We start from the raw sequence: 18284 nt of genomic DNA on the forward strand, positions 1-18284 counted from the left end.
TATTCCTCCCACTGACACCAATGATGGGGCACGATTCCTCCCACTGACACCAAAGATGGGGCACTATTCCCCCCACTGATACCAATGATGGGGCACTATTCCCGCCACTAATACCAATGATGGGGCACGATTCCTCCCACTGACACCAATGATGAGGCGCTATTCCTCCCACTGACACCAATGATGGGGCGCTATTCCTCCCACTGACACCAATGTTGGGACGCTATTCCTCCCACTGACACCAATGTTGGGACGCTATTTCTCCCACTGACACCAATGTTGGGACGCTATTCCTCCAACTGACACCAATGTTGGGACGCTATTCCTCCCACTGGCACCAATGTTGGGACACTATTCCTCCCACTGACACCAATGATGGGGCACTATTCCTCCCACTGACACCAATGATGGGGCACTATTCCTCCCACTGACACCAATGATGGGGCACTATTCCTCCCTCTGACCCCAAAGATGGGGCACTATTCCCCCCACTGATACCAATGATGGGGCACTATTCCCGCCACTGATACCAATGATGGGGCACGATTCCTCCCACTGACATCAATGATGGGGCACGATTCCTCCCACTGACACCAATGATGGGGTGCTATTCCTCCCACTGACACCAATGATGGGGCACGATTCATCGCTCTGACCCCAATGATGGGGCACTATTCCTGCCACTAATACCAATGATGGGGCACTATTCCTCCCACTGACACCAATGATGGGGCACGATTCTTCCCCCTGGTGTGCATTGGAAGAGGGGTAGTCTTATACGGCGAGTATAGCCCAAACACTAAAATTTAACAGGAAAAGTAGGGGGTCGTCTTATACGCCCAGTCGTCTTATACGCCAGAAAATACAGTACTTTATTTTACTCACTGAATAGCAATTAAATTTCTAAAATTTGTATCATGTTTTTTTTTTCTGGATTTTTGGTTAATATTCTGTCTCTATTATTTAAAATACACTTATGATAAAAAAATTATACTCTTAATTTCTTTGTAAATGGGCAAACGTATAAAATCTGCAGGGGTTCAAATAATAATTTTCCCCACTGCATATTCACATGTTGGAGAACATGAGAAATCTGTACATCAAGCATTTGTAAATGCATATCTGGCTGAAGAAAATATAGCAAATAATGAAATAATAATTGATGCTAACCTGCAAAATAAGCAAAAATAGAAAGTAATTCTGAACCATGAGATTGTTAAGAGTCTGATATATTATGCATTACCAAAGTAGGCCTTCCATACAGAGGGAAGGTGGAAGCAGCTCTTAATTTATGTAACCCGTATGTAAATCATGGTAATTTTCTTGAGCTTGATTTGCTTTTTAGCAAATCTGATCCCAATCTCCATATGCGTATAGTAAAGTCTGTGGCCCTGCATAGTATATAAAAGGCACATCTCGCCACTGGTGAAGAAGCCGTTTTGGTAACCAATCAAAACTTCAGTTATTATTTGGTTGTTGTTATGTCACACACTTATTATTTGGTTGTTGTTATGTCACGCACTTAAAGTGGAACTACGCTGGATCTGAGGACTACAAACACTAAAAAATAAAAATGTTTTTTGATATCCAAAAAAAAATTGACCCATCCATGTCTAAATTCTTTATTTTGCTGAAAAATCACTTTGAAGAATGCCCCCTAGCATTTCTGGCTATGGCCATCTTGAGTAAGGGCAGATGATTCATGTAGCATTTACTTCTGGAAGCCATCTGCCCTTAGCTCCAATATGCAGGGAGGAAGATGTGCTTAGCTGAGAAAACTCCTCTTCTCCTCTTGAAGACTTCTGGGATGTATGATATCATTTGCCTAGACTTGGAAAACACGAAGCAACTGAAGAAATGTAAAACAAAAGTTTAAAACATATAAATATGATATACTTTCCTATCCATTTACTGATGTTAGCAGCATAAGGATTACATTTAGTCAATGTTGATTGAGAGAGTGAAGTTCTGCTTTAATTTCTATTTTTGGTAACCTGGTGGAGCAAAGCAAAAGCCAGGATGTTAGAGAATCTGTTAAACTCAGTGTAGAAATAGATGGTACACAGCATGTTGCAGTGAAAAAAATAATGCAGCATCATTCTGCAATATGTCAAAGAGAGAACGGTACATGAGAAGCTTTTCTCTTTAGCCAATATTAGTCGCACATATGGAGAAAGCTTGTTTGGTATTCTGAAAGTGCATTTGGAACAGATTTTATGTAGTAAACAATGTTGGTTGCTCATTTGATGGCACTGAAATAGTGGGAGCTATAATGGAGTGCAGGTCCTCATCAGAACATTGTTGGACAGTTCTGTATGCTCATGGTGCTATGTTCACATTCAATGAAAATATTGTTTATGCAGTCATACAATATGCTCTTCTGTGTGGACTGAACAAGTCTGATCTCAGCATCAGGGTCCTGAAAAGTTGTCTGCTCTTAGGGCACTTTCACCCTGATCAATGTTTCTTCAGTTTTTCATTTAAAAAAGTGGAAGATTATGAGTTTTAAATAAATTTGTGCATTCTTCTTTTCGTATAAAAATAAAATTCTTACTTAAAGCCTACAAAAATGAACGTTTTGAATACACTCCAGTATTTTTTTTTTTTTTTTTTAAAGCCATTGTTAAATGGTGTATGATTCTCAACCTGTAAACTAGAGGCCAGGCAACCAAGATTTCTAAAGTATTTTATGTTCCTCGCAAACTTTATATTTGAGGTTGATGGCTTTCAATGTCCAACACGGTAATTATTATAAAAGCTTTTTAAAGTCATCATGTTCATTGGAACCCTATTGTGAAATTGGCTTGGCAAGTAGACACTATCTTTGCTTTGAATTGTATAATGTTGATTCTACCTAAAGCTGCTGTAGTGCAACCCCATGTTGTATCAAGGGATTGGCAGCCTGACACTGTCTTGCCTAGTGACCGTTTTGCTTTTTCTGTGGTAAATGTCTTTTCAAAATGAGTTTGGTTTGATTATTTATAACTTTTTTTATAACGAAGCTACTGACTGCACTAATTGGCTTTTAGTTGCTTTTATGTTTAATAAGGATGTTTCATACATACGACTTTGACTATAAAAACTACTCTGATGTATTTTGTTTAAAGTTGACCATTCTTGCAGTGAAATAGTGCTTTGCAAGTTCAGGTTTACTTAACCGCTTCCCCTCCGCCCTATAGCAGAAATGCTGCTACAGGGTGGCAGGGGTGCGCAAAATCACGTTTATATATACGTGATTTCGCATTTCCGGGTAGGAGACAGATGTGCCCTATCCACGCTGCCATTCATGGCCTCGGCTGCAGGGTGCAGCATTGCATGACCGCGCAATTGTCAGTTAAAGTAACGCAGTGCAATATCACAAAAAATGGCCTGGTCAGGAAGGGGGGTAAATCCTCAGGAGGGCAAGTGATTAATACTTAATAAAATAGAAACAAACCAAAAATCAGCAGGAAAATAGAAGGGAAGGAGACTAAGAAGTTAATTAGGGCCAATTAGTATGCACTAAGGGTTACTGAGGGGTTAAACAGAGGGGAAAAAAAAAATCTTGTTTTACTTGTGAAATTGTTTTAAAGGCTAGGTTCACCCTTTGGACAAAAATAATAAATGCACATTTTTTTTGCAGGTAAAAAAAAAGTGCATTTATTTTTTTTGTCCAAAGGACCCTGGCAAGCTTTGCACCAGTGACCAGTATATTGCTGATGCCATGCAGGTCTCCTACAGAGCTGTCAGAATAATTGCTTGCTGTACGGGATGTACGGTGAAGCAGATATTCGTACAGGAAGCTTCAATGAACTACCACGGTGCTCCACAGGGCCATGGTAGTTCATTGAAAACTACAAGCTGGCAGCCACTAAGGCTGTCAGGACTTGCAGTTCATTCATTCACGGCAGTCCGTGAATGAATGATGTGGCCGTGTGAGCGGAGCCCCGCACAGCCGTGCTGTTTTCAAATCTTTTGTTTTCAATGTTTCAAATACATTTTGGCTTACATTTATGACGATATTTGATTTACATTTTTTTTACTGGACATGTTTAATAGTAAAAAGTCAAAAATATTGTTTTTGTCTCAAAATTGTCAGTCTTTTGTTTATAGCGCAATAAATAAAAAATGCACAGATGATCAAATACCACCAAAAGAAAGCTCTATTTGTGGGAAAAAAAGGACGTAAATTTCATGTGGATGCAGTGTTGCATGACCGCGCAATTGTCAGTTAAAGTAATGCAGCGTCGTATCACAAAAAATGGCCTGGTCAGGAAGTGGGGTAAATCCTCAGGAGGGCAAGTGATTAATAGTTAATAAAATAGAAATAAACAAAAAATCAGCAGGAAAAAAAAAATTGAAGAGCGGAGGAGACTAAGGAGGGGGGTAAATCCTCTGGAGGGCAAGTGGTTAAAGTAGAACTTTTAGGTTTAAAAAAAAGAGGTGAGAAGGCAGGAATGTTAATGCAGAAGAGACATGCTTTTGTGTCTTATGCTTTAAAGTTACTTACCTGCCTGTCCGCCCTTGTACAGTGAGCTGTGTATGAGCATGTATAATACTTACAACACAATAGTCAAAGTACAATGAAAAGTATAATTGTTTTATGTCAAGTCATGTCAACTCATGGCATCAGGAATAAAGGCAAGTTAAAAAAAAAAAAATGCAAGATGCAATTTTTTTGTGTTGTATACCTGATTTTATTTTGAAGGGAAACAAATTATTTTACTCCCTTGTATTTCACATACAATGAAAGTACGACAAAAAGTATAATTGTTTTATGTCAAGCCATGGCATCAGGACTAAAGGCATGGTTGTTGGATCAAAACTCTAGTTGTGTAATGTTAAACATTCAATTTGTTGGCCAGGTGGGTGCCAAGACCTAAGTTTCCATGGTGGGGATGGGCCCTGGTGTCCCAGTCTGCCCCACCTAGACCTGTTAGTTTTCATTGTGATGGTGGGTTAATTGGTAAGTTTACCCCTTGCCCCCCACCCCACTCATTTGAAATGCAAACAGTAATTAAACAATTTATATTACAGAGAAAATTGGTTAAATTCTGTGTCAGGTATTTATTGCTTATTGTGCTCCCACTGGGGAAATCTACTCTCCCATCAGACTATATTGGCAGTCACATAACCACACAGCTCATTCACACTGTACAAGCCCGAGCACCTTTTGTGATTGAGGCCTTAAGTGTGTGAAGGTGTGATGGTGTCACCAGAAAAGAGAAGCGGAAACCTCCACAGACAGCAATAAAAACCTTACAGACGTTCGAACGTTTTTTATGAAGTTTTCCAAAAAATAAAATAACATGTTTTCATGGAACTGGGCTTTAACACCAAATTTTAAATCGGATGTATTTACTCCTTTGTGAATTACAGTATAAAGTATGATTCATGGCTAGAAGTCTATAAGAAAATATTACAATATTGATTCATTCCACGGCTACAGGGGCATTTTCATGTAGGCTTAAGAAAGGTCACTGGTATCTCCAGTTTTGTTGCATATTTCATGTCAAAGGTAGATGAGATTTTGGAGTTATTAGCTATTGCAGGCTTCACATCGACTTTTGGCCTCTTTAAAGTCTACAAGCACATTCCCCAGGGCAAAGGTTCCAAACAAAATAAAATGACTTTTTCTCATCATGTCTTGTCTAAGTGGTTTTCAATTTAAATCCAGAAAGTTGCAGAGAAAGTTACAATATTTTAGTTTTTGAAGACAGCAACCCTTCTTTGCAAGAGCATGTTCCAATTGAATGTACAGTACATCTTTTACAAAAATAATATTTTTTATAAAATTTGCTAAAGAATTATTTTGACAGTATGAAATTAGTTTTATAAGACTGCCAATGGCTGATACGGTCAAATGAGAACGCCAGTCAAGAAAATAATCACCAGTAAGCTTGTATACTATCAAGTCGGTGCACTCTGTTTTTTTTCTTTTTTTGTTTCATTTTTTTATTTATAAACTGTAAGGGCTCATGCACACTACACTACAGCTCAAAGAAAAAGCCCAAAAAAGTCTTAAATAAGCCTATTAAGCTTAAATAAGCTTGTGCGCTTTTGCACGTTTTTATGCATAAGCATTTTATTTTCACAAGCGCACCCCTCAGCTCATGTTTCACCCCCGAATGACCACAATGTTTTGCAAAATTAGTTACAGTTGCCATTTTGATTGAGAGAGAGCAGAGAGAGCACTGTGAGAGCAGAAAGAATTTTTTTTACTGCACTCATCATTGATCCCCTTACTTTAATGACTGTCTGCTATTTCTCAGAATGCAGCTGCAACACAAGCCAATTGGTCATTGACATTACTGGACACATCCTTTGCTTTTGCACCATATTCCATCTAAGCCCACCTAGGTGTCAACACTGCAGCCACAAGATCCCAGGAACACCTTGTTTGCAACCAGTCAGCATACAGTTCATGTCCAGCATCCCACAGCTGTGGAAATTGCTGCACGGCAAGATTAGCTGCATTTGGGTAATGTCCTTAGCCATTTTCCAAGAACAAAAGGGCAGCAGCACAACTGGTTCTCAAGCGCACATGTAGCAGAATAATAGGAGGCAGGGCCACCAGGAACTTCTTATATCTCCCAGGGCTTCCAATGAATAGACAGTATTAACCACTGTATATGAAAAAAAAAGAAATCTGAATGCTTATTTTTATTGCAGGGTTTGCTTCCATTATATGTAACTTCAAAATTAGAATGAAGTTTCCTACTTATTAGTTTGTCTGAGGTTGGGTGGTTGTCTAATTCTCAGTATTGGGGGTTGTTGGTAAATTTCTTTCAGAATTTCATCCTCTGTTATGATGGGTTGTAAATCATTGAATTTTTTTCTTATCCCTTATAGTGTTAGAATGTATATGGTTAAGTAGATTTACTCTTCAGATTTTCAAAGCTGTGTTTATGCTGGTGTTGATGGTTTTGTCCTTTTGTAACCCTTCTTATGGAAGGAGTCTGCTAGTGTTCTGAGATGTTTATCTCTGTCTTTTGGGTCTGAGCATATTTGGTGATATCTGATGGCCTAGCTGTGTATGATGGCTCATTTAGTGTGTTGGGGATGGAAGCTGGAACTGTGGAGATAGTTGCATCTGTCAGTGGGTTTCCTGTATATTAAAGTGTGAAGCTTGTATACTGCTGTATCTAGGAAGTTGAATTGTGTTTGAATAATCCATTTTTAGTTTGATTGATGGATGAAAAGTGTTGAATATTGAGTAAAATTGTTTTAGATTTTCTTCACGTTTTTGTCAATATGATAAAAATATCATCAATATAGCGATAGTAAATAGTAGATACTAGAGACCCTTCTAGTCACAATAATTGTTAGGTTAATAAAACTGAACACCTAATTGGTAAACATGTCTGTAGTGACTAATCAAGTTTCCTAATCCCCTTCATATTCTTCGCAATCTGAATAGGAAAGCTGATACAAGGCAAAAGAAAATAGAATTGTGAAAGTTATTCATCTGCTTTTTTTAAAATGTGTTCACAGCATAATAAATCTTTGTAAAAAAAAATTACCTCCGAGTCAGCGGATATGGAGATTTTATTCTCCACTTCATCTTTGAATACACATTCCTGGAACATGATTACCTTAAAATAAAGTGTATCATAATTATTATGACAGTACAATGATGTATTGAAATGGGTTAAAGCTAAGAAAATAGTGAAATGTAGAGAAAGACAAATATTACAATGGCATGGTATATGGGAGAGAGGTGGATATAACTTTTAGAGTGGGAAATGGGTACAAAGACATAAAGCAGTAGTTATGGAGAGGGAAGAGAGATAAAAGAACAAAAGTAAAAAACAAATATTTTTAGGCATTGTCTTGGTTTAGGAGTGAGCAGACAAGGTGGCCACCTTTTCTGCTTCAGCAAGTGGGTGGCTAAAAATGGACAGGAGAGAAAGCAAGTGTTGGTGGGGTAAGGAAAGATAAAATACTAAATAAAGATATGGATAAAATATGTACTATTTCTTAAAAAATGAGGGGAAATGGTGTGGATCCCCCTTAGAAATGTAAACTAGACCCTTATCCAAACATGTACTGAGACTGGCCAGGAAGGGCAGGGAGTGTGTGACCCCATCCTTCCTGTGTCAGACCAGGCCACACCTTTCAACATTAGGGGGTACCTTGCAAAGGAAGGGAAGACCACTTCTCCACAACCAATGCCCCAAGAATGTAAAGGTAATGGGGGGGGGGGGATTTAGAGTGGAATCTGAAAATCCCTTATATAATAAAAAGCATCCAGATATCAGCCCTCTCCCAGATACTGGGGTACATTTTACTATCCATTTTGCATTTGCAAGTTCATTTAACATACAGCATTTAAAAATCACGTGTAAGTAATAAAGTTAAACACTGACACAATAATGCACTGCATTATTAATTCCATGGTAAAGGGAGGCCTACCAGGTTACACGCATGGTGTCACTCGTTGCTATGGTGTTGGAGGCTGGCCCCCCAAACCCTGGAAACCAAGTTTATTCAGGTTGGGCATTCAGAAGAGAATGGAAGTCCTGCTTTGGTCCAGACCTGTCTCACCTTACGGCTTTTGCCATTGTACTGTAGCCACAGTAAAAAATTGAAGATAGGACTCTTATTTGCAAAGTTTGGGAGTGAAGACTATGCTGTGAAGAGAGGCACTATAATGTAATTTGGACTAACTTTGATGTGAAGGGGGGCTCTGATGTGATGGAGGACTCCCATGTGAAAGGGGTTGACTCCAATGTAATGAGGAATCTCTACTGTAATGGAGGGGTATAACTCTGATGTAATGGGGGGACTCTGATGTGAAGGAGGTTGATTCGACTGTGATGGGGAGACTTTAATGTGACAGGAGGATTCTGATGTGAAGGAAGAGACTCTGATGTGTAGGGGGCTCTGATGTAATGGGGGGATTCTGATATAATGTAGGGACTCCGATGTCAAGCACAGCTCTAATGTGATGAAGGACTCTGATGTATTGTAGAAACTCTGAGGTAATAGAGGGACTCTGATATGAAGGGGCTTATGGGGGTTCACTGTGACATAATGGAGGGATTCTGTTGGGAAAGAGACTGACTCTGCCTAAATGGAGCACTTCAATGTACAGGGGGGGGGGGGGTCTGATGTGAAAGGGGACCTGGATGTGAAGTGTGGTGACTTTGCTGTGCAGGGGGCACTTAAATATGAAGGAGGGTCTTTAATGTAAAGGAGACTGACTTTGATGTGATTGGGAACTCTTTATATATTGGAGGGATTTGGATGTAAAGGGGGTTGACTACAGATAAACACATTAACAAAAAATGAAAAGGTATTTTAATGGAAATTACTATGCATTAACCACTTGAGCTCCTGAGGATTTACCCCCCTTAATGACCAGGCCTCTTTTTGCTACTCGGTGCTGCACTAATTCAACTGATAATTGCGCGGTCATGCAATGCTGCACCTAAACAAAATTTACGTCCATTTTTTCACACAAAGAGATTTCTTTCGGTGGTATTTGATCATCTGTGCGCTTTTTATTTTTCACGCTATAAACAAAAAAAGAACAAATATTTTGAAGAAAAACAATATTTTTTACTTTCAGCTATAAAAAATATATAGTAAACTCAAAGTTAGTTATAAATTTAGGCCAAAATGTATTCTGCTACATGTTGTTGGTAAACAAAATCCCAATAAGTGTATATTGATTGCTTTGTGTGAAAGTTATAGCGTCTACAAACTATGGTATAGATACTGCAATTTACGACATTTTTTTGCTATACAGCACTGTGCTAGTTTAATGGACAATTGCGCAGTCATGCAATACGGTACATAAATGAAATTTGTGTCCTTTTTTTAACACAAATAGAGCATTCTTTTGGTGAGATTTGATCACCTGTGCACTTTTTATTTTTGGCGCTATAACCAGAAAAGGTTTTGAAGAAAAAAAACATTTTTTGAAAAAAACAATATTTTCTCATTTTGGTCATAAAAAATATCTAAAAAAACTAAAATTTCATCATAAATTTAGGCCAAAATGTATTCTGCTACACCATTATCTATGGTATAGATAATGGAATTTACATAGCTTTTACTTTCTGACTGCCCATCACATTTCTTGAGGTGTTAAAATACCAGGATAGTACAAACACCCTCAAATGACCCCATTTCGGAAATTAGACACCCTAAGCTATCTGCTGAGAGGCATATTGAGTCCATGGAAGATTTATTTTTTTTCCACAAGTTTCTGGAAAATGACAAAAACATTTTTTTTTACTCAAAGTTGTCATTTAAATGATTTATTTCTCGCACAAGCCATGGGTATATGTGGAATTACACCCCTAAATACATTCTGCTACTTCTACTGAGTATGGGGATACCACATGTGTGAGACTTTTTGGGAGCCTAGCCGCATACAGGAGCCTGAAATCCAATGACCACTTTGAAAGCCTTAAGGTGCGTAACTTCCTCATTACACTTCCTCACTACCTATCACAGTTTCAAAGGCCCTGACATGCCAGGATGGCCCCAAACCCCCCCCCCCCAAATGAACCCTTTCTGGAAAGTAGACACCCCAAGGAATTTAAAAAGAGGCATGCTGAGTATTTTGCAGATCTCATTTTTTTCTCTCAAGGTTTTGAAATATAGAAAAAATATGTTTTTGTTTTTTTTCTTCATTTTCCAAAAACTTGTGGCAACAAATGAGATCTGCAAAATACTTACCGTGCTTTTTATCAAATTCCTTGGGACGTCTACTTTCCAAAAAGGGGTAATTTGGGGGGGGTTAGGTGATATCCTGGCATTTCAGGGCCTCCGAAACTGCGATAGGTAGTCTGGAAGTGTAATGAGCAAATAAAGCCCTTTAAAAGCCTGAAGGTGCTTATTGGATTTTGGGGTCCTGTACTTGGCTAGACTGCCAAAAAGTCTCTCCCACATGTGGTACCCCCATACCCAGGAGAAGTAGCAAAATGTATTTTGGGGAGTAATTCCACATATACCCATGGCATGTGTGAGCAGTAAATTATTTAAGTGACAATTTTGTGTTAAAAAAAAAAAAAAAAAGTATTTTTTGTAGTTTTCCAAAAACTTGTGGTAAAAAAATAAATTCTTCTATTGATTCAATATGCCTCTCAGCAAATAGTTTGGGGTGACTACTTTCCAAAAAGGGGTCGTTTTTGGGGGTGGGGGCGTTTTATGCCCAGCATTAGAAGTTTATGCCACACATCATTCACTCTTCTAACCACCTGAAGACCAAGCTTTTTTGTTCACATGAAAAAAATCTGTATTTTTTGCTAGGAAATTAATTTAAACCCCCAAACATTATGTATTTTTTTAAAGCAGACACCCTAGTGAATAAAATGGTGGGTACTACAATTTTTTATGGCACATAGTACTCGCGCAGCGATTTTTCAAAAGCAAATTTTTTTAAAAAAATACACCTTTTTTTACTTTTAATGCACAAAAACACAATATAGTGGCCCATTGTTTGGTAACATATAAATGATAATGGTATGCCTAGTAAATAGATACCAAACATGACATGCTTTAAAACTGCGCATGCCCTGTGCAATGGCGACAAACTGCAAACATTTTTAATATCCATAGGCAGTGCTTTAAAAGCCTTTAAAAGCTACTATTTTAGATTTACAGAGGAGGTCTAGAATTAGAATTACTGCCCTTGATCTGACGTGCACGGCAATACCTCACATGCATGGTTCAACCGCTGTTTACATAACGGCACAGGGTTTTTTTTTTGTTATTTTTTTTTTATTATTTTTACATTGTACCTTTTCATTTTTTTTTGTTATCACTTTTAATGCTATAACAGGGAATACAAATAACTCCTATAACTTCAATGGGCATTGTCATATATTCTTTTTTGAGAAATCTGGGGTCTATCAGACTCTGGATATCTCCTCTGCCCTTACATTATCTAATCAAACCAAAATCGGTGTGATCAGATGCTTTCCCAATTTACAAATGGCGCTGTTTAAATCCTGCAAAACCGAAGTGATGAAATGCTTGTAGCTTCTAAATTCTTAGACTATAGAGATGATTGGCACCATTCTGGTCTCCAATCAGCTCTATGGTCAGCTGGCAGAAACACCGGCTGCATTCTCAGGTTCCCCTGATGGCACGGGACTGCCAGAGAAGGCCGTGGAAGGCAGCGGGGGAGGGGGGACATCATCTCCCACTGCTTGTAAAAGCAATCTTGCAGCTAATTAGCCACTAGGATTGCTTTTACATGAAAGCCGATCGCCGGCTGAAAAAAACGATACCAGGATGATGCCTGCAGCTGTAGGCATCATCCTGGTATAACCATTCAAATCCAGTGATGTACCAGTACATCGCTGGTCCTTGTTGGTTATATATGCTATGTTCTTCTTCCTTTTTTTTTTTTTTTTTTTTTCTGTATGCAGCCTGTGGAAAGAATGAAAAAATGAGAAGAAATCTCTGCCAGAAAAAGTGTGTGGTAGGCCCACCATTAGAATATACCACCCTGCATCCACCCACTTCTAATGGTGGGCACACATTAGGTCACACTTTGCCACAAGTGCCAGTTCCGAGATTGAATAAATGTCTAAATAGTGGCACGCTTGAATAAAAATTGTCCATATATAAGTGGTACCCCATATGGAAAAAGGATGACACCAAGTCCAAAACTATCTTGCCACTGCTCCCCCTATAGTCTGGGCATCTAGGGGGCTATCTTTTCCCTCGTAAATCCAAAACTTCTAAGTATAGCCTGTTGCCCTCTCACTGGTCTTCTACATCTTGACCCCATGTCTGGCACGCTTGCAGGGGAGAAATTGTTTGAATGCAAGGCGGCCAGAAAAATTAATGAGGGACTCATCAACGCAGATGTTTTGCTGGGAAGTATAGACCTCTGCAAATTTTAGGTTAAGGTGATTTGCGGGGGGCTGAATTTTGTGGAGCCGGTCAAATTCAGGGTTACCCCAAGGATGACAGTGTATTATCGCTGAAATGCATAAAACACATTATACTCTCATATCTATGCCTGGCCATGGCAGCAGAGAACACGGCATATGATGAATCGGGTCTGCAGACCAATACAACCACAATTTAATTTCTTTTAGTAATGCCCATGTTGAGGGTTAGGCCCCAAAAAAATGTAAATTTGAAAACCGTAATGAGTTTCCATGCGAATGGTCTGGCAAGGTTTGAATTTGGGTTGGCGGCAATAAATTGTTGTGCATACAAATTGCTTTGATCCACAATCAACGCATACAGATATTCCGTGAAAAACAGCTCCAAAAATCAAGGAGGTATGTGAAAGACCAAGATGTACTAGACCGCTGGTACTCGCCAGTTCACCAAAAGGTAGAGCGGCACTAGTACTGGCACTCTGCTGCATATGAGAGTCATCAAAATTTACCGGCATCAAAATTTACCAGCAAGTGCTAACAGAGATCAGACCTGATTCTGCAAACACTGCAGTTTTGTGTGCAATGTATCAAGTGACAGTGACCTACTGACACTGCACTTGCTGGGGGAGAAGGGGGGGTACGCGTAGGGGCTAAACGCAGGTGCTGGCAGCTGCCGGGGCTGATCCCGCTAATGCTGCGTTTTTGGGGACGCTATATTAATGTGAACGCTGGTATAGTGCTGACCTGATCAAAGATATTGACCAGTTCAGACGCTATACTAGCAATGGAGGATTATTGTACATGAGCGTGTTCCTGGCAATCAAGGGGTTAAATGTGATGACTGGTGTACTGACGGGCAATCTGACGCTATCTGGGAGGGGTGTGAAAACTACGGGAGTGCGAATTACGTATATATATATATGTGATTTTGCGTACCCATGCCGCCCTGTAGCGGTATTTCTGCTTTAGGGTGGTCAGGAAGCGGTTACAGAAGAGGTTTGTGTTACGGCACTGCGTTACTTTAACTGACAATTGCGTGGTCATGCAACACTGCACCCAAATTAAATTTACATCCTTTTTTCCCCACAAATTGAGCTTTCTTTCGGTGGTATTTGATCGCCTGTGCGTTTTTAATTTTTTTTGCGCTATAAAAAAAAAGGCTGACAATTTTGAGAAAAAAAAACAATATTTTGGACTTTTTGCTATAAAACATGTCCAGTAAAAAAATTAAAAAATCTAATTTTGTCACAAATTTTGTCCAAAATGCATTCTGTGACATGTCTTTGCTAAAAAAAAATCCCAATACGTGTAAATTAATTGGTTTACATGAAAGTTATAGCATTTACAAATGGCGGGAAAGATACTGGGATTTTTAATTTTTTTTATACTAATAATGGCGGCGATCAGCGACATATGGCGGCGATCAGCAACTTATGGTGGCGATCAGCGACTTATGGCAGGACTGTGGGACTGCGGCGGACATTTTGACACTGGGGGGGAACTGACTTGGGGTCACTGACATCCTCAGTGACACCAATACAGTGATCAGTGAAAAAAAAAAAACACTGACACTGTACTAATGGCACTGGGGAGGAAGGAGTTAACATTTTTATTCACTGAAAGGGTTAACTGTGTGAGGGGAGTGTTTTACTAGGGGGTGGGGGTGTGTGCTGGATGGGGACAGGCTGATCTGGAGAGATAAACTTTTCTCTCCGGTTCAGCTTGTCAGGAGCTGACAGGCAACTGACAGAGAGCAGGGCTGTGTGTAAACACTGCAGCCGTCCTCTCTGTCAGTGATTGTCGCTAATCGCCGGGAAACGGCCGGTAATGACCGGACATGACCCGGCGGCTGAGACCCGCTGGTGGCACCTGCGGGCCAGGTATGGCGGGCGCGCACCTCGCGCGGGCCCTCTACCTGTTTTGGAAAACCGCGTGGTTTTGCGCAGCCGTGCCGCCCTGCAAATTTTTTAATGCAGTGGCTGGGGCTCAAGTAGTTAAACATCAGAGAATTAAAAAAAAGCAACTATAGAGGTCCTATCTGGGCCATATAAAAGGACATTGTACAGATTGTGATGTATTTTTTCAGCTTCATACTTCATGTGAAAGAAAATCTAGGTTATCTGCTTGATTACACAAATGCACAGAAAAAATATGCACCTTGCTAAGAACGGTGTATACCTTGGTGCATGACTACAGCCAATTAGGAACACCAGTGCGTGAACACAGTACCAGTGGATGACTGTGTTGCTGAATAGCAGCTGCGATAGCCCTGTTCTTCCTCCTTCTCTTATACTTCTTCTCAAATCCTGGTTGATTCCTCTTGCACCTCTGTTCTATCTGTTTACTTTGCATTCCCCTCTTGCTATTAGGCTGTTGCATTACCAGTTTGGACATATGTCTCCTGATTTATAATTCTGCCCGAACATGTTGATTAGCTTGTTCTTAAATTTTGTTTTTTCTCCTGGGTCGTATCTAGTGAAACTATTATTATGCATTTGCTGACTTCAAACTGGCAAAGGTGCTTCTACATCTTATTGTCTTTCTGCCATCTCTGCTTACCAGTGGAACAAACCTGGGGAGGCTACCACACTCAAACTCCTGTCAATCACATAGATGGCCACTGGTGAAAACAAAGTGTTTATTGTTACTATGGGACTACAGTAAATGCAAATATACTATGCACTTGGTAAGGGAAGTTTTACTTTGCAAAGGAATTATTCCCAGAGCTTAGCAAATAAAGCCTGCGCTGCTGACTTTTATCATTCAATCATGTGCAAGCAGAAATGCAGTGTAGCGCTCACCCCCAAAGGAGCCGCTGGAATTAACGGGCACTTCTGTCCTTACTTCAGTGATGAACCATATATATTGGATCCACAGCACACCAGTACACCTTGTGGGAAGTTTTATAACCGGTTTAACCTCCCTAGCGGTCTGATTATGTCAGTATTTCTGTGCTCAAAGCGGTACATTTTTTTGCATGGAAATATATTGTTTTTTTTATTGTAGGCCTGTAATTTTTAGGAATAACTCACTGAAATCTGTCCAAACTTGAGTCTAGTAAACATCCCAGGTATGTTTAAAATTTTAAACATGAAATCATAAATTATAATTTAATAAATAATCATAAAAAATAATATAAATTTAATTCAATAATATAAACAAACCAAAAACGCTGAAATTTGAAATATAGCACCATGTTCGCACATCACTGAGCAAAGTCGCAAAATCGTTTTCAGTGTCTGATGATGAATTTCCCCATGAATCATTATCACTCAATTCTGCAAGTGGTTCTAATTTACTATCGCTGTCCTCTAGCTGGTCTAAAACCGCTTTTGACCTAAAGGGATGCTTTTTGGATGCCATGGATGTTTCTCAGTTTCCAGGCAGAAAGAACAGTAAAAATGCAGGCAGGGCACAGGACAAAGCACTAGGGACAAAATGTATGTGAAATGGTTTGATACAGTAATGTTTTACTATGTGATTTTAGTGTACAGTTGCAAGAAAAAGTATGTGAACCCCTTGGGATTACGTGGAGTTTTGCATGAATTGGGCATAAAATGTGCTCTGAACGTCATCTAAGTCACAACAATAGAAGAACACAGTCTGCTGAACATAATACTACACAAACATTAGATGTTGCCATGGTTTAATTGCACATAACATGTAAACATTCACAGTGCAGGGAGGAAAAAGTATGTGAGGCCCTAGCTTAATTACTTCACCCAGAGCTAATTGGAGCCAGGAGTGAGCCAACCTTGATTCCAATCAGTGTGATGATATTGGATGTGTTGCTGACAGCTGTCCTGCCCTTAAAAAACACACACCTGTTTTGGGTTTACTGGCTTCAAGAAGCACTGTCTGATGTGAACCATGCCTCACAGAAAAGAGCTCTCAGAAGACCTACGATCAAGAATTGTTGACTTGCATGAAGCTGGAAAGGGTTACAAAAGTGTCTCCAAAAGCCTTGATGTTCATGTGTCCACGGTAAGACAGACTGTCTACAAATGGAAAAAGTTTAGCACTGTTGCTACTCTCCCTAGGCATGGTCATCCTGTAAAAATGACTGCAAGAGCACAGCGCAGAATGCTGCATGAGGTAAAGAAGAATCCCAGAGTGTCAGCTAAAGACCTACAGAAATCTCTGGCACATGCTAACATTTTTGTTGACACATCTACAATAAGGAAAACATTAAACGAGAATGGAGTACATGGGAGGACACCACGGAGGAAGCCATTGCTGTCCAAAAAGAATATTGCAGCACGTTTGAAGCTTGCAAAAGAGCACCTGGATGTTCCACAGCACTACTGGCAAAATATACTGTGGACAGATGAAACCAAGATTGAGTTGTTTGGAAAGAACACACAACACTGTGTGGAGAAAAAAAGGCACAGCACACCAACATCAAAACCTCATCCCCACTGTAAAACATGGCGGAGGGAGCATCATGGTTTGGGGCTGCTTTGTTGCCTCAGGGCCTGGATGGATTGTTGTCATTGATGGGAAAATGAATTCCAGAGTTTATCAAGACATTTTGCAGGAAAACGTATGACCATCTGTCCGCCAACTGAAGCTCCGCAGAGGATAGGTGATGCAACAGGACAATGACCCAAAACATACAAGTAATTCAACAAAACAATGGCTGCAACAGCACAGAATACGCCTTCTGGAGTGGCCCAGTCAGAGTCCTGACCTCAACCCGATTGAAATGCTGTGGCATGACCTTAAGAGAGTGGTTCACACCAGACATCCCAAGAATATTGTTACACTGAAACAGTTTTGTGAAGAGGAGTGGTCCAAAATTACTCCAGATCGTTGTGCAGGTCTGATCTGCAACTACAGGAAACGTTTGGTTGAGGTTATTGCTGCCAAAGGAGGGTCAACCAGTTATTAAGTCCAAAGCTTCACATACATTTTCCTCCCTGCACTGTGAATGTTTACATGTTATGTGCAATTAAACCATGGCAACATCTAATGTTTGTGTAGTATTATGTTCAGCAGACTGTGTTCTTCTATTGTTGTGACTTAGATGACGTTCAGAGCACATTTTATGCCCAATTCATGCAAAACTCCACATAATCCCAAGGGGTTCACATACTTTTTCTTTTAGTGAATGTCACTTTTTGACCTTTTAAAACTTCCCGCCAGTTCTGTCCCTGTATGTCCTGACGTCGCAGGGGATGGAACCCGGAAGACAGATGCCGGCATCGGCCGGAGGACATTGCCGGGGACACTGCAGGGGGGACATCACGGGAGCGCAGGACAAGGTAAGTGCAGAAGAGATCCCGGAGCAATGCTGCAGGGTATTTCGGAGTGTAGCTTGGGGATACCGCTTGTGGTGCTGAAACTTTACCCCAAGCTACACTCGGGAATACCTCCAGGGAGGTTAATAAGACAGGTAAGACTCTGCAAATAGACTGCAAATTAACTTGGAAAACAGCAGTTAAATGC

The sequence above is a fragment of the Staurois parvus genome, unplaced genomic scaffold, assembly GCF_062004578.1.
Source record: "Staurois parvus isolate SC_StPar_1 unplaced genomic scaffold, SC_StPar_1.0 ptg000015l, whole genome shotgun sequence".
Lineage (NCBI taxonomy): Eukaryota > Metazoa > Chordata > Amphibia > Anura > Ranidae > Staurois > Staurois parvus.